Source organism: Phacochoerus africanus, chromosome X, assembly GCF_016906955.1.
Source record: "Phacochoerus africanus isolate WHEZ1 chromosome X, ROS_Pafr_v1, whole genome shotgun sequence".
Classification (NCBI taxonomy): Eukaryota; Metazoa; Chordata; class Mammalia; order Artiodactyla; family Suidae; genus Phacochoerus; species Phacochoerus africanus.
Window position 1 is genome coordinate 86,118,364 of NC_062560.1, and position 21,190 is coordinate 86,139,553.

General features: G+C 39.5%; 1 protein-coding gene across 2 annotated transcripts in view; it reads right to left on the reverse strand.

Moving 5' to 3' along the window:
• Window positions 1-21,190, reverse strand: part of PCDH19 (protocadherin 19) — a 107,228-nt gene that overhangs the window by 3,101 nt on the left and 82,937 nt on the right. The gene's annotated exons all lie outside the window — the stretch shown is intronic.

The window sequence follows — 21,190 nt, forward strand, 5'->3', positions numbered from 1 at the left end:
TGGGGGTCAAATCGGAGCTATAGCTGCTGGCCTACAACACAGCCACAGCAACACCAGATCCAAGCTGCATTTGTGACCCTACACCACAGCTCATGGCAACACTGGATTCCTAACCCACTGAACAAGGCCAGGGATCGAACATGCATCCTTATGGATACTAGTCGGGTTAATTTCTACCGAGCCACAACAGGAACTCCTAGGGTAATATTTCTTAAAACAATTCTTTCATGGATTACTTTAACCCTATCATAGAAGATCTCAGCACATAGATTTCATAACTACTGGTGACACGTTTTTCTCTTTTCATGCCAGGTTTATTTGGAGTTAAGGTTTTAATCTGGCTCTCAGAAAGGATTTCTACATGGGCTTCATAAGAGCATAGATCCAGGGTTAACTTCCCCTTGCCCATTGGAAAACTATTAATGTTTGGTTTACAGCCCTAGTTTTCCATATCAATTTATATTTATGTTACATTCTTGCTTGATGATGACCTAATGAAAATTTTCATCACATTGCACAATGCATCAAAATATAAGCAGCTTAACATTTATAGAAATCCTTGGTGTAGGATTGGAGGACGTGAGGAGACAGAGACTGCAAAGACAAAAAATATATACGTGTCAAAAAAAGTTGGAAATATATGCTGTGACTGCTTTTTTTTTTTTTTTTTTTGTGGGAAGAAGCCTGCAATTCAAGGTCTTGCCTGGCATTAGTCTCTATATAGCACACCTTCCTTATACACTTGTATTTATACTTTTTGGTTTGTGACTTGATTTTTTTAAAAAGTAAAAGACATCACAAAGAGGCACTGCTCTGCCTCATTCATCAACAGTTATTTTGGTAGAAGGGCACTTGGCTGTATACTCCATGATTTGGAGAAAAGGTATTAGAAGAGCCTTGTCATTTTTGTCCACAATTCAGGGCAAAAAGGCATAGCGGCCTTAGCCTTTGAGCCCTGGAACCACAGCCCTATGAATAGCTGCAGAAAGCCCAGCTGACCTTCAGATTGATATTTCAGGCCACGTGCTCATACTCTTAGAGCAGAACAGTAGTGAACTACAATCTAGTAGAATCTTCCCAAAAGGCTCAACATAAGGCTCTCATTTCTTTTAAGTTTTGAGTTTCAAGTGTCTGTCTTCAAATTTGAAGATGCAGTTCTTTTTTCAACACCATTCAGGAATAGAAGGCCATACATGCTTCACCTCAAACCCAACTACAGCATTCCTTCACTCCAGTAGGCTGCTTCAAATGAGTGACACGAGGATACCTGGATTCCTCAGCAAAAGCAGAGGGCAGAGACCCCAGAGGCAGACACTTCTAAGATCTAATGGATCTAGGAAGATCAGAGCAGGGAACTCAGCCATCTCAGAAGATTCTCTGCAAAGACTGTACTTGCTTTCAGCTTACCCACTGCCTAAGTGAATAAATCGCTCTTCCGGAAAAGCAAATGGTAAACTCACTCAGTGCCCCCCAGGAATGCAATCAGTCTAAGCCCACTCATCAATCTCACTAAGCCCACCTCGGCCATATAGGAGCTAGAATAATATGCAATTTTCTTGTATTAATTATGTGACTATATTATGTGTACCACTCTTACCTCATGCAAGTGAAGACTTGAATCTGAAAGACTCATTTACTCACAATATCTCATTCCTGGCTTAGATCTGATCTCTTTCTTTCCTTAAATCCTTACCAAGGGCAGTGACTTGCTGCTTATCATTTTTACTATCAAACAACACTCGGTGACATTTGTGTCAATACTACTGAAACAAAATCTAACTTAGCTTTAGTGTTTATAGCCCTATGAAATATGAAAGAAAACTTAGATAGAATGTCTTCCCAGCCCAAGATAATCTATAATCATAAACGTAATGTGGATGAATTACCTTTCAAAAATCAAAACTTCAGTTTAGTTAGTGAAATTAAGTGAGAAAGTCATAACACAAAGCCCCTTAAGAATAGCGATGATGACAAATCAGATTTTAACAAAGCAAAGAGGCTACTTATGGAATTGCCTGGGACTGGTAGAGATTATGTACCTGCCATCAGGGAGTACTGTGGCTGGGGATGAAGATACAAGACCAGACAGGAACCATTTGATATCATCAAAAATTAACTGTCAAGATGCTGGCTGCAGATGAAACAGTGGTAGGCTAACAATTCTCTAATTCCTGGCTAAGATTTCTCTTGTGAGCCTATTTGTGACTCTATATATATCTTACTACATTTTTCTAAGACTATTAACCTGAGACTAAGCAAAGCAAATTGTAAGGCTCTAAAACCCCACACAAAGTTGTAGAAATTTAAACACATCACCATGTGCAGATGAATAAAAGAAGATTCTTTAATTCAAATATACACATATTTAGGGGTGAATGATGAATTTTCAAAATGGTCTTCCCTGCTTCTGAACTTGTCCCTAGGATTTGAAAAGAATAAATGAATGAGGAGTTCCCTTGTGGTGCCATAGGTTAAGGATCTGGTGTTGTCATTGCAGCAGCTCATGTTGCTACTGTGGTATGAGGTCAATCCCTGGCCCAGGAACTTCCACATGCTGCAAGTCTGGCCGAAAAAAAATGAATGAATGAAGAGATTGCCTAAGTTTGGAAGAGGGACACAAATCTTGAGGCCACAGAAGTCCTTAGTTCAAAACACATCAGATTATTTTAGACAAAAAAATAAAAACATAGAGAAAAAACAAAGCTTCTTCAATTGAGATAGTAATAAGTATACCTTTGGCCACAATTTGTCATTAAGGACTTTGGTGAGGGACTCCCAAAATCTCTGGCCAAAAAAATAAAAATTAAATCTTAAAGCATCAGTTTTGCGAGAGCATAGGAGGCATAATAGGCAGCGATGACTAAGTCATGATGGATAAGGAAGTAATTCAAATAGAAAAAGAACAGAATATGTTATTTTGTGCAGGTAATAGAAAAACTTTTTGCAGCAATTACTATCCACCTCAGAATGTGAAACTGCTATCTCTTTAGATGTGGGCAAACAATGTGCTTCCACACTAGAAAGAACCTACCCATGGTCCCAACCAAAGTGAAAAAAGAAAAGAAAATGATGAAAACACCGTCTCAGGCTTTGCTAAAACTTTCAAAGTTCTGGTGGAATAGAAGGGCTGTGAAGCTCTGTTGAGTTTGTACAGATGTCCAGCCACAGTAGATGCGTTCAACAATGCTGGAAGTTCCTTATCATGATTCAGAGCTTGGTGTATTAACTCAAAGATCCCAATGATCAGAGACAAAGCTCCAACACTAAAATAGTTCAAGGTAAAAGTTTCAAGAGCAATGTGTTACCGACTCAGAAGTGATCTGCAATCAACAAGGCAGAAAGGGAAAGTTAAAGTGAGTTTCAGTTCCTGAGAACTTAAGTAGTTAGATACTTCTAAGTAGCAGCAGTAACATAACCTACAAGCAAGTGATGTGTAAACCGGAAAAGCTTCCTGGATTGTACTCATATCTATCCATTTAGCTTCACCTGCATCACCCACAAACAAAATAATCTCTGACCAAAGTGGGGCCATTTTTTATGAGATACAATGGAAGAGACTATGGCAATATCATGAAGAGGTTAAGGGCTATTAAAATTGATCACATGCACCTAATTCAGAAAACATAACGGTTGAGAAGTGTCCATTCTTGACCTACCTCCTACTCATCTGAAGCAGACATAGCAAACCTATGTAATATCCATATCTATTTTTAATGTTTATAAACAGAACTCCTCCTCTGTTAGGGCTGGCAATATGCCAGCTTAAAAACTACATTATCTAGTCTTCTTTGTAGATGGGGTGGCCATGTAACTAATAGTAGGCCAATGTTATAGAGGCAGGATGTCGAGAAATCTCCTTAAAAGAGGGGAACTGACTTAGCTGGAGGACCCTTTTGTCCTTATTCCTCCCTGCTTTGTCCTATCTGGAATGGAGACATAATAGCTGGAGCTACAGCATCCATATTACTACCAAGAGGCAACTCTGAGGATGGAAGCCATATTCCTATAAATAGCATAGTAAAAAAGACATAAGGACTTTGGGATATCAAAGATTTTGTAGACCTACCTCACTAGACCTGAACTTCTTTTAAATAAGAGAAAAAATAAGCCTCCTTCTTGTTTAATTCACTAGCCTCTGGGTAGTTTCCTGCATGCTATGTACAGGTCTTAAAGAGATCTGTTATGCTTTGATATATAGTTGAAAGTACATCTGCCATGTACCTTGGAGTTTTTAATTTTAACAGTAGTCAATGGGGCCTGTACTGTGATAAGTTAACAATGCAATAAGCAGAAGAGTCTATTTTATGAAATTAATTTGTTGTTCAAATATGAAGCATTATTTCTTGGCATTGAATAAAATTGTTGTTAATTCCTATAAAATATAGGCCAAAAATGGGCCTTTTAGAGCCACTGGAGATGCTGACTCTTCCTGGCAAAAGTAACTTAAATACCCATTTAAAAACAAATGCTCTTGTCAAACATGCCTGAGAATTCCAAAGGAAAGAATTATCCTGGAAAGAATTCTTAAAAGCATTTTAAGGCCTGCAAAGACTGAGGAGAAAGAACATTCACCCTTTTTTTTGAAACTTAACAAGCAAACAGAGTAGCAGTGGACTCAGTGGAAAAGGGAGGAAGGGAAGATAGAAAGGGGGAAGGAAAGGGAGCAGGAAACAACATGTAGGCTTCAGACATTACATCTCGGTCTTGATCTGATTAACATCCTAAGGCTTGGGCTTCTTTGGGGGTATTTAGATACTATTTGAACATGTAGCAAAAATTCAATAAGGGCTTAGGACTCTGCAAAATGAAGATTTCTCAGAGCCCTCCTAGGCTGTAATTTTGGAAGGAGTTTACACTTACTTCCTAAAGGACCCAAAGTTTCAGGAAGAAAATATGGAGCACCATCTATAAAATATTAAAGAGCTGACCAGTAAAAACTGAGACATTTCTAGAGGCTCATGAACCAACACCAAGCTATCCTGCAGCCATTCTAGCATGACAAGAAGTAAATCAAAAATTGCATACACTACAAAGAGTATTGTTTCCTTCTCACTCCCTTTTTCTCTTTCAGCATTTTCTGCCATTTTGGTTCCTCCCTAATGCTTTCTTTCTGTTTTCCTATTTAGCAGCCCTTCTTACAGCACTATGGCCTGATGAACAACAGGCAGAAGGGGTACAATGCGAAACTATGATTAGCATTTAAAACAGCTAGGTGGTATTATTTGACAGATGCCAAAGAAGGAGTATGCAAAAACCAACCCTTATAAACATGGATGAAAAATCCCACTATTTTCCTTCATCTGTGTACAGACATTAAATGCACCTGTTAAAAATAAGAGAATTCAAACTGTCCAACATCCTGGGACAGACCATAATGAAAATTAGCATTTTAAAAAACATATATATATATATATACACATGCATACATATATATATGGATATATATATATGACCGAGTCACTTTGCTATACAGTAGAAATTGGCACAACAGTGTAAACAAACTATACTTTAATAATAAAATAAATATCCACTAACAAACTGAGATCATCAACTTTTTTTTTTTTTGGTCATATAGCAAAGCCCTGGGAGAAGGGCAGGATAGGAAAGTTTTGATGGAGTAAGAAAAGCTAGAAATGTCTGGAGAGAGATACCTAAGGAAAGGCAAGGTGGGGGTAAGGTATGAGAAGAAAGTTCCTGAGACTGGCAAAGAGATGGTGCCAAAAGAGAGAAGACAGGCAGAGAGAAAAGCCAGCCCTGATCAGCATAGATTGACATTTTCAGAATGGCTAACTAGTTAAACAGCAGGAATTCTGTGAAATTTGGTTTTAGCTCGGGATAGAGAGGATGGCTGAAAAGACTGAGGAACCTGAACCTTGTCCCTAGCCCATTTGACACCTGAGCATTTGTTAGCAAGTGCCACCCAATATTTGGCTGAATGGCGTGCAGGCCTCCCCCTCATTCATGGCTATGCAACCGAAATTCAGTTACTCCCAGTGCAACATGAAAATAGATTAAAAAGATGATGCCCCTTTCAGAATGCAAAGCAATTGAATTATCTTCAATGGAATCTTCAGTGCTGAGCTGGTTGAAGAGACAAAGTTAAAACATATTGAAGTGTAAGTGCTTGAGAATTTAATATTTATGATAGATGACAGTGTGGCATGTACAGTCATACAATCTAAGTTGCAATTTGGGCAATCACAATAGTTCCTGGAGTTTTTATTTTTGTACTGGGGCTCAATTCAATTCAACCCATAAAGAAGAGATTTCAAGATGTGTATAAGTATAAGTCATTTGTGCTGATGCATAGGGAGCAAGGAAATGAAGCAGAAGGCTGCCTGGAAAATTGAGACTGAGAAATAAGAGGTGCTGACAATGACTGAGATAAGCAGAGATTGACTAGACTGGAATCTTTGTATTTTGGCTTCTATGGTGGAGCAAATTATCTGACAAGGTGCTGAACTTCATCGAAGTGCTTAAAAACCATTTGCAAAAGCTTTACAAGTAAAATATGAGGTGTCAGGGAAGGCCACTGAACTATTCCCCCAAAGGGGGAACACTGAGATGCTGCAACTCTGAGCAAAGAGGGACCGTTTTCGAGAGTTTCATTCTACCATGTCCACAGAATAGTCTCTTAGCCTACAACCACCAGACACCTACAACACCAGTTGAAGAGTCTAAACCAATTGTTTGACTTGGCGTGAAGTCAAATGAAAAACAGACAGTTACACACATTTTACAGGTAAGTTATGCTGCTGCCAAGACAGTGCCTTTAGATGGTACTGATAAATAGCACTAAACCTCAGGTTATCACTAACTTGGTTTCACTCTTTCCTTGAACATATGCAAATTTCTGACATCATTAGCATGAGAAAAAATTCACTTTTATGCCTGTCATAAGTTTCTGGGTATTGGACACAATACATAGTGAGGATGGCACAAATAAGGCTGATGGAGAAAGCAAGAGGGACAGGGCATGTTAGCCAGGAAAAAAAATCTTTCCTTTTTGAGTGAAAATTTAATGTTGGTTGGCGGGGTGGGGGGAGGACCCAACAGCTGCTGTTCTTCTTAACAGGAACTGACACTTCCTTCAATCAAGTCCCAGGACATTCAGTTGTGTGAAAGAGACACTGCTATACATGAGTCAATGAAAAATGTTGCAACTGCAACTTCTAAATTCTTTCAAGATTCTTAACTGCCAAAATGTTCCTATTACTGGGTGGGGAAGCTAAGAAACAACATTGGTAATTCTCCAATCACTTCTTTCCCATTTGAAAAATAAAGTGCTCAATGATTCAAAAAGATAGCATGTGTCATGTCATCAGCTAGGTAGGAAATCACTAGAAATAGTCATTGGTAACAAATAGGAGTGTCAGAGGGATTACTATCTATTAACTGCCTAGGTTGGACTATTCATTGCCAACAAAAGCCTCGTAGAAACATCTAGCATTATCTTGATATTTCAGCATAACTTCAGCAACCATCTGGAATACTGTAATTGCGATGACACTGCTTCTGGGTACAGCAAACAGCACAATCATTAAAAAAAAATTCATTTCAAATATCTTCCTGGAAGCTAATAAATTTTACAGCAGTTTCAATCCTTCCTCGTTGCAACAAAGAAAAGCTTACTTCCAGACAAATTAAAAGTAAATTGATTGCCTTAGGGGAATCTATTCAAATATCACTTTTCCATGTTAGAAATCTTTTTTTCCTAAAACATTAAAGAGAGAGACAGAGAGAGCGAGAGTGAGAGCAAGAGAGAAAGAACGAATGAATCTTGGATGGAGGAGTGAGATGAATGATGGAGATAGCAAATATGAAAGGGATAGAAGCCAATATATGAAAAAGACAAAATAGTAGCAGAGGGAGCATAGGAGACAACCAAAACCATTAAATCTTTGTTTGCAAAACTAGGTAGAGATCAACTTAAAATAAAATGCAAATATGTCACTGGGGTGCAGGCCTAACATTTGTGTTAGAATTTATGAATAATAACCATGAATAATGAATACCAAAATTGAAGGGCTGAAACGCCACCTTCTATGTTTTCTTGTCATTATCCATCTTTCATGAACAATGCTCAATTTTATTCTTTTGCTCTTTTCCTTAGAATTACTTAGAATTACTCTTTTTCCAGTTGTCCACATAACCATACCAGTAGGAGAAAACAAGCTATATTTTTCAGGGTGTTGCCTCAAAAGCAACTAGATGAATTCAGAAATCAGACCAATTAATCCGTTCTTGGAGGAAACTTGATAATCTGAAGGTGCCAGATATTTGTCCTGTTGCTTGTTTTAAGAAGAAAAAGTCCTTTACACATTTTGCACATGGTGGTTCCAGTATGACATCCTGACCTTCAGCATATCCAACTCTTTTAAAAAAAGAATGGCTGCTCCAACTGAAGCATCAAGGAAGTCTTAGAATCTCTTTGGGCCACAACCGTGAGGGCTTTTTCTGAGTTGGCTTGAACTCTGAATATAGGAGTAGCAGAAGGCTTTTCAGTTGAGATGACCTGAGTTAAGACATTCTGACACAACTCTAGAAAAGTCTATGTAAGCGCTGATGTAGAGTAAGCCTGAATTACAGCCCCCAAAACCTATTGTAGGAGTTCCCTTGTAGAGCAGCGGGTGAAGGATTGGGCATTGTCACTGCTGTGGCACAGGTTGCTGCTTGGCTCAGTTCGATCCTTGTGGAGGGAACTTTCATACACCGCAGGTGTGGCCAGAAAAAACTTATTACAGACCTACACACATGTATACACAAACACACACACACACACACACACACACACCACCCCTACCAGCCCTCATCATCCTGCATATTCATCTCTGTTCAGAAGTTAAAACAATGGAGCATTATACATCAATCACATCTCAATAAAGCTTGGGAAAAAATCAGTGGAACAAATCAAAAGATTACTGAAAACCAGTCTGGTAAATTTAAATGTTCTATCCATTTAGCACAGATCATGTATCTTCACACCCTTGGAATAAGCTGTTTTTCCAAAACATTGCATCTCCTGAACTCCAATTTTATTGCATCTGCCCCTTGTTGGTTAAAATGCCAATCTTTCATGACTGGGTCTGTGAAACATGGGGCTAATGAACGAATGCCATGCTGTGGCTGGAGACGCCCTGAGGAGCCTAGTTCTATGTTCAGAAAACAAAACACTGGGAGTAGAGAATTTAATGTTTCATTCAAGCCTGCATGATTTCTATTCTCTGAGTTTCCAATTTGGCAGTTACAGAGAGGGAGGGTGCAGACTTGTTTAACATAAAATGTTGGGTCCTAGCATAAAAATATTCTGAGTAAATTGAAATTATTAATTAAAGAAAAAGTCTTCTTTGGCCCTAGAGCTTTCTCATCTCCTTCATTCCACTTTGCAATCTTTTCTTTTCTTTTTTTTTTTTTTTTTGCTCTGTCAGTTAGTGAATAGCTAACAATCCAGCTTGTTATTAAAACTGCAGATAAAATAATCAGCTTTGGCAAAATGCAAACGGCAACTAGCTGAAGAGCTGAGGATCATCATCTGCTCACATATTAAGACATGGCACAATTCCTTTGACTATTCTAATGGTCTTGGATTGGGGGCAGGGAGGTAGAAAAGGGCTGGAAAGGAGAAAAGAACAGGGCAGATGCAGAATGATATTTTAAAACCTCCTGCTGGTGCTCAAAGAGCTCTTTGCTGTTATTAACCACACACACACACACACACACACACACACACACACACGGACACACACGGACACACACACAACACAGAATTACAATGCTGACATAGTTTCCTGGATAAGATACTTATAGGACAGTAACAAAGACATCGACGCACACTTTTATTCTCCTGGGGAATCTTTGTTCCCCCCACCACCACCTTCTTTCAGAGTTTATGCAAACTGAAAAGTTTATATGTTTAACACTCTGTTATCCATTCCAATATGGGAGGTCAGCAGTATTTCAACAAAGAAACCACTCATGAGTAATGATTTTATGGAGACAAGAGTGGGAAAATGAACTGTTTGAAATGAGTCTAATTCCTTGTGTGACGGCTAATAAAAGGAAACATCTGAACACAGTGCTTGAGAAGCATTTTTGTACTGTTCAACAGACTGAAAATAATAGCCTTTTTTCTGGTCTGCGTTACCATTAATAACAGCCTTCCCTTCTGGTCATCTGTGTTTACAGAGGGAATAAAGATTGATACAAGAGCTCGCCTTTTCTTCTGCACCACCCAACTAGACACGGACTGTCCAGACGATTTTTTTAAAACACAAACCAACTTTTATTTTCCAAAGTAAAACTAATCAGAGTACCTAAATGTTTCAGAAATTATTTCAGAACTGCGAGGAAGCCAGAAAATTGCCAAGCTAGCTCTCAGAAAAGGTTGTTTGGAAAGTAAAAAGGGGACACTGACATCTTGCCTTTGTTTAAGGAAACTCTTGAACTCTCCAGAGAGGAAATATCGCATCTGCTCTATTTACTTTCTCCTGAACACACCCCAAAGACTGTCCAGGGCAGGGGGAAAGTAGATTGATTGTGTACCAAATAGAATATTCCACGAACTGCAGGTCATCAGCTTCCCCAGTGCATTTAAGATGGAATTCACTTCACGAATTTCAACATATGCACAGGCATCGCATAAAGGAAGGTTCCCCTGGAGTTCAATGGACCTTTTATTCCCACCTATAAATAATAAGTGCCCTCATGAATTACTTCTCATCTCATTTCCCTTGTCTCCATTCCATAATATTCAACACATCTCTGCCTTGCCTAAAATATCCTCTTGTCTTACCACTCCATTCAGACTCCGTTTCTCTTCCTTCAGCTTTGTAGCCATTCCTCATCACATCAAATCTTTCTGCCTAGAAACTCACACCTCCAGGGAAGCTACAGGGAGGCAATCAGAAACAATAGCGGTGGCCAAGTCTAACAGAAAATCCACCGATGCGAAAAAGGCCTATTCTCTGGGACATTTCCCCATTCCTACCAAGGCACCTTCAGAGTAATCCTGATGGTTCTGTGGGGGCCCCTCGGAATATTAGAAACAGCTGTGTCTGGAATATCCTTAGCTGGGTATATTACCAGCACCCCCTTACAAGAAAAACTTGAGGAGAGGAATATTATCTGTACATCCTATAAAAGAGCCCACCTCGCTATTAGGAGGGTGAATGGTTAACATTTATCATAAAATAAAATTTTTAAACTTACAATTCCCTAAAATTCAAAAAAAGAAAAAGTTGCTATGAATTTTATGTCTGCCAAAAGAATCAAAAGGGTATTCAGTAAACCACTCAACTATTTGCTCACTGGCAACTCACAGTCTAATTTAACACTGGTCCTCTTCTGTCCTTCATGTTAATGTCATTGGGCCATCAGCCAAAGCCTAGAGTAGTAAGCTTCATCGTGGTGAATTGGAATCTCCAGTGTCAGATACAGTCAGCCTGACTAGTTCAGCCTGACTAATGGGAACTACAGCTTGCCAAAATCTACAGCCTCCCTGTCTGTTCCACCCATCAAATATGCTTAGAAGTCCCATGGCACCAGCCCAGCAGTCTACTGATCCCAATCAGCTATCAATAGCCTAAGTGTAAGTGATTGTAGATGAAGTACCAGCTGAATGTGTTTCCTTTTTCATTGCAGGAATACCAGGGCTATTACGGCACCCATAATGCTCCTACCTAATGATTCAGACAGGCATCCAGGAGCTAAGTATTTTGAGATGCTCTGCACATGCTACAATTACAGCATTCAGCACAGCACTAATAGGCATCCCGGCCTCAAGTTCCAAGGGCACCACATACACAGTATTGACAGGATTGCCCCCCTCCCCAGTTAAATATGACGGAAGATATAGGGGTTCTCAAATGTCCTGCTGCTGGTCTGGAGGCCTGTTTCTGCCTCTTCAGACTCTGACAGCTAGTGAACAAAGGAATGCACGTGTATATGCTATAAAGCCTAGAACTCTCTAGTGAGTCTTTTATTTCCCTGACATCCCAATATTGCATCAAATGGTAACTGATTGAACTTTTCTCCCTTTTCTATTCCCAAACACTTCCCCTATGATTCAAACTCAGTGCTAGAGTTTTTCTTCTCAAACCAGAGGCTTCCTATCCCATAAAAGAATACTCTGTCTCAGAGATAATACTTTGAAGTGAACTTCGCAGGAAAATAGTTTTTCAATAGCCAATTGTATCAGGAGTGAATCTAACTCACTGGGTTATCCCTAAATGCAATAGCATGCCATTGCACTGAAAAGGTAATGCTTTATTTTCTTCCTTCATCAGGAGCATATCCTGACATTCACCTCCAGGGGAAAGCCAATTGCTTTTGTGTTAACTGGAATCTGAGGCACAGAAACCCACTATCTCATCAGAAAGTCCATACCTCGGAGCTCAAGAATATGTATGTCCATGAGCCTCTTCAGAGGGACAAAACAATTACTAGATCCCAGATTTTACTGAATTGAGCAGATCCAACTTTTCACATAATTGTGGGTGGAGGGTGGGGATGGAAAAACTGGATAATCCATAATATTTGTATTTGTTATGGAGAAACCACATTTCCTTCCACAATAATAATGCTCATATATTAAAAATCTTTAGCATTATTGAGCTAGTCATCATTTAAACAAATCTGACAAAATTGAGTCCAGATATCAGAACCCAATCAGTCCTTTCCAAAGGCAACATTTCTCTGCCCCTGCTTCCAGTGAACATGGAGTAGATCAAACTGAATATTAATGTGGCTATAGTCTCCCTAGCTATTTTCTTCCTACTGTCATATTTAATCTTTTGGGCTTTCTCATTTTGTCCAACATCTTCAATTTTTTTGTTTCCTAGCACCATCACTGGAGCATATTTGAGAATGTGGCTTAGGTTTTCCTAACTCTTGCCTAGTTTTCATCCCCTACTGATAAGAAGCTATAAGACAGTATAATTAACACCAGCTGCCCCATCTTCACTTCTGACTCTAGGAGCTAAGCAAGCCAACCTCACAGGGTGTGGACTAGAGTGGGTGGAAGAATGTCTGGCTTCAGCCCAGCCATGGTGGGCCTCTCCCAAATTGCAATCCTCCTCCATTAGACAATCCCAAAGTTTTTTAATCATGTTTACACAGCTGGAACTCTGCAGACCCTGAAAAATCATGCAAAGTGAGACCACATTAGACTGCTTCCCTTTTCATTCTGGATTGAATCCTGTTTATCTAAAGAAGAATAAATGAATGTATTAAATTCCAGCCTTGGGATAACAGCTACTGAGAAAGAGAGAGAGAAAGCGCTCCTTCTCTGAGCAGAGTGTGCCTTACCATGACTGCAGCAGCCCACAGGTAGGAAGCTTTCTGTCTGCTAGTAAGTAAGCAGCAGCCAAGAAAAGCTCAGTCCAGAAGGAAAAGCTCAGTCCAGAAGTCATAACAAGAAAGACAACCATCCATGTCAGAAAACAATTCACTGTGTGACTATATCGATAAACTATATCTAGTGAAAAGACGGGCACTTCCTTAGTGAGGCCAGCTTTCTTGCAATCCTGGCCCTTGAGAGTAGGAGTGAATCTGCTCTCTCCTTCACAGAGCCCCCACCCTGAGGTTGTCATGTTCCTGCTGGCCAGCACCACAGAGAACCCTCTGCACAGCTTCATCAGCTCCAAAAGTAGAGAAAAGATGGAGGGTAAGTTTAGTCCTAGGCATCTGAGAATCATTCCTGCTGAGGACCTAAAGCCATAGGGACAGGTGAAGAAAATGTTTAATATAGCTAAGTTTTTGTGCATGGAGAAGCAAAGGCAAACCTTTCTGATGCAGCACTGTGTCCCAAGGCAAGCTTCTCTCCAGAAAGAATGAGGCACACTTGAGTCAAATCTATTGGAGCAACTCAAGACTTAATCTGCTCCTTGCCAAAGGGAAGCTTGCTACCCTGCAGTACATCTGAAGTCAGCTCCTCTCAGCGAAGTTTGTATTACCATCTCTCTCCCAGAGGCAGTGTAGCAAAGTATGTAAGAGTGTGGGCTCTGGAGCATGACTGCCTGGTTCAAGTCCCAGATCCACTGCTTAATAACCCTATCCAGAAGTTATTTAAAATTATTATCTGTGCCTTGGGTTTTTTTCCTTCCATCTGTAAGATAGGAATAAGAGGACAGACCTCCCAGTGTTGTTGGGATGATCCAAAGTGTAAACCAAGCTAAAGAGTTCCTGGCACAAAGGAAAAAAACCTCAATACACATTTAGGTCAGAAAGCTCCAACTCTGGGATAGATGGAGTCTGAGCTGATCTTATCCTTAGACCATGTAGTCAACTACTGGTGAGATATGAAGAAGGGATGCAGGGAAAGACCTCACATTAAAGACATCACCCTCATCAGGCCACATCGGTGACCTAAATGCCACCATTAATTATTCCTTTGTATTATCATCACATTAAGGTATCAAATGCTATTTGGAAAGAAGTACTGATGAGTTTAGCAGATCCCGTGGAATAACTAAGACCTTGGGAAAATGGAATACAGAACAGATTAGTTTATGTGGGAATAGGAGACAAGCAAAGAAAGCTTGAGAATGCAGGGCCCTGAGTAGAGGGGCTAATGGTGATGGAAACTAAGAAAACCCAAGGGCAGTATTAGATGCCCAAAGAGAGGGGAAGGAGCAGGCAGATGAATATAGTGACAGGGCAGATACAATTTCGCCGAGGGCTCACCCTTGCATACTCTTTCTGAGAATGTGAGCAATGCTCTTTCCCTCTGTGCTATCTTTCCTCCTAGGCATAGAGCTAATTCTGACTCTGCTGCAGATGTCATCACTTCAACACACACACACACACACACACACACACACACACACACACACACCCCTAAGCAGAATGCATTCAAATTTAAAAAATAGACCTGAGAAAAGAAGTATTGACAAGATGCCTAATATGCTAAGTATGAGGAATTAAATTGAATGAGGCACTTGGGGCAAGGAAACGAAAACCAGCTGCACCACAAACATTTGGAAGGGCAGCACTAAACCCACAATACAAAACACTTTGGGTTGATTAATAGGGAGCATAGTGTGAGAGGGAAGATGGAATAGAATGGAGAAGCTGACTTGATATCTTAGATGTAAGGGCAAGCTATGATCAGCGCAAATCCCAACAATTAACATTGGAAGTGAATATAAAATTAAAAGCTAAGGGGGGCAGATAACATCAAAACACCTAGAGGAAAAATAGAAATCACTTCGTAGAATACAGGTACCTAAAACTAAAACAAAAAGATCAAAGGGCAATAAGATTTCTTAGGAACTGAAATAGAGAATCTGTGAAATGGACAAAGGAAGCCATTTAATTCAAGGACAAAGGACATTTAGGATCTTTCTTATCCTCTGTTTCTCCATCAAAACCACATCAGGGACACTGGGCTAAGTACTCATAGATGAATCAGCACCTCAAAAGGCTGAACAATGGAATCACTGAAGATAATGAGGCAAATGGAGCTCCTAAAGATTGCTAGATCCCCCATTTCATATGAATTAGGCACCCTCCACCAAAGACTGAAAGGCAGTAAAGGCAATGGGAACAACTCTGGTCATCGGATTTGGACATTCCATTACCATGAGATGGGCTACTAGTCCTGAACTAACGACCAGCTAGGACAACGAAAGAAAGAGCTAATCATTCCATCTTGGGAAAGGCAGAGAGGCAGCTGCCAAAGCATCAGACAGGGAACAGATGTGTTCTTCACTTAGGGGAAAGACCTAATTAAGTCGAAAATTGCAAACTATTCAGAAATTGATGATTCAGTAAGGGAGAAGGAAGATGAGAACACGAATCGGGTATAAAAGGAAAGGAGGACCATTTTTACAAAACTACACACACTTGAAAGCAGGTTTAAGCTAAACACATGTAAACAAAAGTCAAAGAGGAGGAATAAACTCAGAATGTTTAATACAAGCTATCTTCACCCATATTTCACCCTAATTTTACTTGCCACAATGGAAGGATCTTTACAACCCAAAGCCCCATGACTAAGAGTCATATTTCCCATTCTGCCTTGGTCTTTAAAAATACAGAGGAAAATCCAGCCAAATTTCCTCCTACTTTTCCAATAATCTTTTCATACTAAAAGAAAAATGAAGAGACATACAGTATCAGAAATAATGAGCTCCCATAATTCATTCCAATCTGAATTCTTCATTTACAGATGAGGAAACTGGGGCCCAAAATGAGGAAGTAAGTTGCTTAAGATCACAAATGGAGTTAGTAACAGATCCAGGACTTGAATGCTGATGCCTGAATCAGAGTTTTTTCCCTATTTAACAAAAACCCCAATAAAAAGGAAAAAAAAAATAACAGTAAAAAACACCTCAATAAATATTGGGAAGTAAAAAGTGATCACAGGGTGTTTTGACAATGTGGAAAATATTTTTTAGATCATCTTTGAGAAATGACTGTCATCAAAAAGCCCACACAATATCACAAAGAACAAGCCCATCTAGAATGATTGGGCCTCAGCAAATGTGCAGTCCAACAAGCGAAAAAGAATGGAGCCATCAGATAAAACTTAAGGTGTTTAACTTAATGAAAACATTTGCCTCATAAGCCCAGATCAGAGGAAATGATGAAGGGAGCAGAAGCTAAAGATTTGAATTTCATCAGGCACCTTTTGAAAGAAAAAGCTTTAAGCCCAACATGAGCAAGAAACCATCAAGGTTAGAGGGAAGAAAACTTCAAAAAGACTCAAGCTGTGATTCAGTTGAAATGGTGTGGTCAATGGAATGGCCAGTGACACAGATTACACAGCAGACCAATTCAAAGAGTAAAATGTAAGAAACAAAGTGAAAAAGTGAAAAGCCAGTATCTGTACAGATGCCAACATTGTAGACACATCAAGGTACTATCAAACATGCACCCTGGGCTAGTTAGACACATCAGTTCTTTCCTTCCATCTCATAGTAATGCTTCTGACTCCCTCCCTGATCTTTCTGGCTTTACTACCATATTCTGTTGCAGTTTCCCTAAGTAACATCTCTTCTAAACTGGAGGAAGTAGCCCTTTCAAAACAGGAATAAAAACTTCTTGCCAGTCCAGTAGCCTTTGAGATTTCAAATGGAAAAACAAAACAATGTGCCGGAGTCACATAACAAATCCAGGAAACACAAACTCTCTTCTGACCCCTGCCCTGTCTTAGAGTAAATCATTTCACCTCCGGCATCTGGAGAATGGGGTGGATGAGAACTGCCCTAGGGATCAAACATTGGTGGCTGGTATCTGTTGTTTGGTGGTGTTCGGAGCAATGAACTGATCAACATTTGTTCACTAAGGGTCTTCTCTATTCATAGGCATGTGCTAGGAGCTGTGTGGGAGGAGGGGAAAAATAATAAAGAAGGCAACTGTATCAAATGAAATGAAGCCATAAAAATCTTGTATAAAGGAACACTGGACTACTGCATCCAAGAAAATTCTTACTGGATATCATTGAAAATATCTCTCTTTTTTGTAAAAATATAATGATGAAAGAGAAGTTGTCCCTAGAAGACAAGAGTATAGAATTCGGCTGAGCTTAAAGAGGGGGAGGGAGGGTTGAAGAAAGAATTAAATAAGAAACATCAAGGAGAAAAGTGGGGGAGGAGAGGGAGGACGGAAAGGGAAAGCCTATGGTAATGTGAGCAGTCTACAGTGACTCCCATAGAAGAAAGGATACCAAATTTGGCTTAGAGTGTTAGATTTTAAGAACAGACTGACAGTGAGAGGTGTCACATGTCAGCCAAGGAGGAGGAGCCTTAAACATTGTTTAAGGAAAATGGAGGCAGTTATCAACTAGGAATAGACAACTTGCTTAGGAAAAGAGTAATGAACAGACAATTTAAGCCTATTGTGTCCCTAGACTTATGTGGCCTCTAATACTAGGATGAAAAGTCCCTCCCTCAATAGAACTTCACTGGTCCTTAGTTTTTAACTGAAACTTTTTCCTGAAATAGATAAGTAACCCACTACTTCTGTCTGATATTCATCCCATGCTTCATGACATTACCATTGAGCAGTTTCCAAGAAAGGAACACCAAAGGGAGGAAATTAAGATGAAAGAGCAATTACCCCTCAAAGCAAGCACACCATACCATCTGTTAACTTGAGTATGGCACTCATTACAGATCCACTGGCAAATGGCTATGAGCTCAGGACTCAAAAAGATTGTGCTCAGAACTTAAAATGCAGAATGAAAGACCTTAAAAGTTGAAAGTTCCTAACAATCACCAATCTACTCATTTTACATTTAAAAATAGAAAAAATAAGCAAAATGCAAATTAATGTGTCTACAAGTATTGAAAAGGTGCCAAGTAAAGGAGAGATGGGTCAAGAAAGGCTTCTTGTAGGACTTAAATTTTGCCCAAGATTTTATTCTTTTTCTTTTTAGGGCCACACCTGCAGCATATGGAAGTTCCCAGGCTAGGGGTTGAATCAGAGCTACAGCTGCCAGCCTACACCACAGCCACAGCAACATAGGATCTGAGCTACATCTGCAACCTACACCACAACTCATGGCCACACCAGATCCTTAACCCACTGAGTGAGGCAAGGGATCGAACCTGCGTCCTCATGGATACTAGTTGGGTTTGTTACCACTTAGCCACAATGGGAACCCCTGCCCTAGACTTTAAAGTAGAGATATGGATGAGTAAAGAGGGAAAGTAAACCACGAAGGAGAATGATTTCATCAGCCTCATCTTACTGCCATCATTCTTTGAGTGCCTACTCTAAAGCAGGTACTTTTCTAAATGTTTTATGTGCATTACCTCATTTAATCTTTACAACCACCCTATAAGGTAGGTGGTCCAATAGCTTCTATTCTACATATGAGACACCCAAAGACTGGACAGGACAAGTAACTTGCATCCAGTTGCACAGCGATGAATTTGTGGAATACGATGAGAATCAAAAAGCCCCTGACTCTCAGGTCAGTGCTTATCCACTAAACTAGATTGTGCTGATAGTAAAGCACTCAGGTCAAAAGGTCAAGGAGGAGAAGAGCAGAGGAAAAAAATAGCTATCTGACTCACAATTATGCTATACCAAGAAAAGGTATTATACACATATAAATAGCACTTTGGTTATTGATCCTAGCAACACTTTTACAACATTGCTCATCAACCCCTCTATAAATATATGAATTAAGATTTTGAAAGGTTAGTGACTTACCCAAGGCTCTGTGATGAATTAAATAATAGAGTGAAAACTAAAATTCTCTTTCTCCTGGGCAACACGGCATTAAATCATTTTAGGGCTATAATGACCTTTTTTTAGCATTTTGCATAGGATATGTGGATGTGGACTTTTAGGAAGGCAAAACTTATGCCTTTTCAGTTACATTGATCATGGAATGTTGTGATCAAGCTATGAAAGTTTGATTTTTCCTGACTTTTTAATAAACAATGCATGTCCCTGTGTTATAAGTCGTATATGCATATCCCTAATTCCACATTATTCTGTATGTTCTCATTCTCTCCCTCTCTCTCATTTTCTCTCTCTCCATCTCCATTTATTGGCAAACACAACCATGTCGAAAGGTCCCTCATAAGCCAAAGCATTTTATGTCACTTTAAACCACAGCCTGTCAGCTAAATTCAAAACACTAAATATAAAAATTTAAAAACACTATAATAGCGAAGATAAGCCATCTGACATTAACATAAGACAAACAGCTCTAAGCAAGGCAAGAGTTAAAAGAAGAAAATTCGCTTATAAAGTGTGTACTTGAGTAGCTCTCTCCTTGCATTTATATGGAGATTTTATAAAAGCCTTTGGTTGAGATTTTTTCTATCATTAACAAATTCATTTTTTCCACTACAAAAAGAGGCAGAAATCCAAAGGCACATAAATTCCCATCATTGCTCAGACGACACTGTCCCCATGGACTTGCTGTGAGCTCATTCATATGACAAGGAGACATGACGTTTCAGGTAGGAGCTGGGCATTTTTCAGTCCATGGGCAGTAAAAAAAAAAAAAAAGGATAGAAACAATCCTTTGGAGGGTAACTTTTTTAGAGGAACACTAGAAATGAAAAATGTTTCATTTATTTTTTTAATGAAAGCCTGGCATGAAGTAGAAACAAACAAAAAGAATCAAAACCATGTTGCATTAGCCATTTAAGAGCAGTGAGGCAAGAGAAGGAGAGCAAGGGAAGACAGGGCCTCTGGGGTTGGGGCATGCTTATTTTTGCAGAGGGAAAGCAAAGCAGAGTCGGTGCCAAAAGAACTAGAACTTGGCTTGCCTCACCACAGGTGCTCAAGAAAATGTGCATTTCATAATGTAGGTTAATATGGATCCTCTTCCAAGTTCCATGAGAACCTTTAGTGGACATCCTATAATTTCTCAAACCAAAGTCTGGGCTAATTCAGAAAAATAATTTGATAGTGAAGGCAGCTTTTCAGCATTCAGATATTTCACAGTGAGTCAATCAAATAAGTATCCAGAATTCATTTGGATATTGATAGCTCTGGGCAAACTCGTGAAGTTGTCATTTGTGGCACCCCTTTTTTGTGCTTCTCCCCATCCACTGAGACTCTTAAATATTCTAGAAACCCCCCCCCCCAAAACACACACCACATTCCAAACTCAGAAACAATCTAATACCAGCCATTTACAACTTGTGTGAATTTGAATAAATGTACTCCCTTTTCCCAAGGGCTGCCTGAAGTTTGAACTATATTTATAAAACAATATGACTGTCCCTCTGTTAAATGTATCATAGACAGCAACAAGCAGATGAGAGGCTTTGGATAGTGGTGTCGCTGAAATCAGCAAAATGGATATTTCGCCCACTGAATTTCCGTAGTAATGATAACACTTTCTATTTTTTAAGCATTTACTATGTGCCATTAGGTAACACTAAGGGCTTTACCTATATCTTCTCACAACTACCCTAATAAGGAATTGCTATGGCTATTCCTGTTCTATAGATGAGAAAATTGAGGGTTCAAAAAATAAGTAATTTGAGTAAGATGAATAGCTAGTAAGTGGCAAAGATAAGTGTGGAACTTAGATATGCCTTATTCCAAAATCTGTACTCTTAGTCTATGATGCTATGCTTGCCTATGGATTTAGGCAGACTAAGAGTGTCAATCTTGAAGAGAATGGAGTAGGTAGAAGCAGTTGTACTGACTCAACAGGATTTGCTTATATTAGTTGGAGCCTGAATTGATGGCTGTCACTCCTCTGTTAACTTTT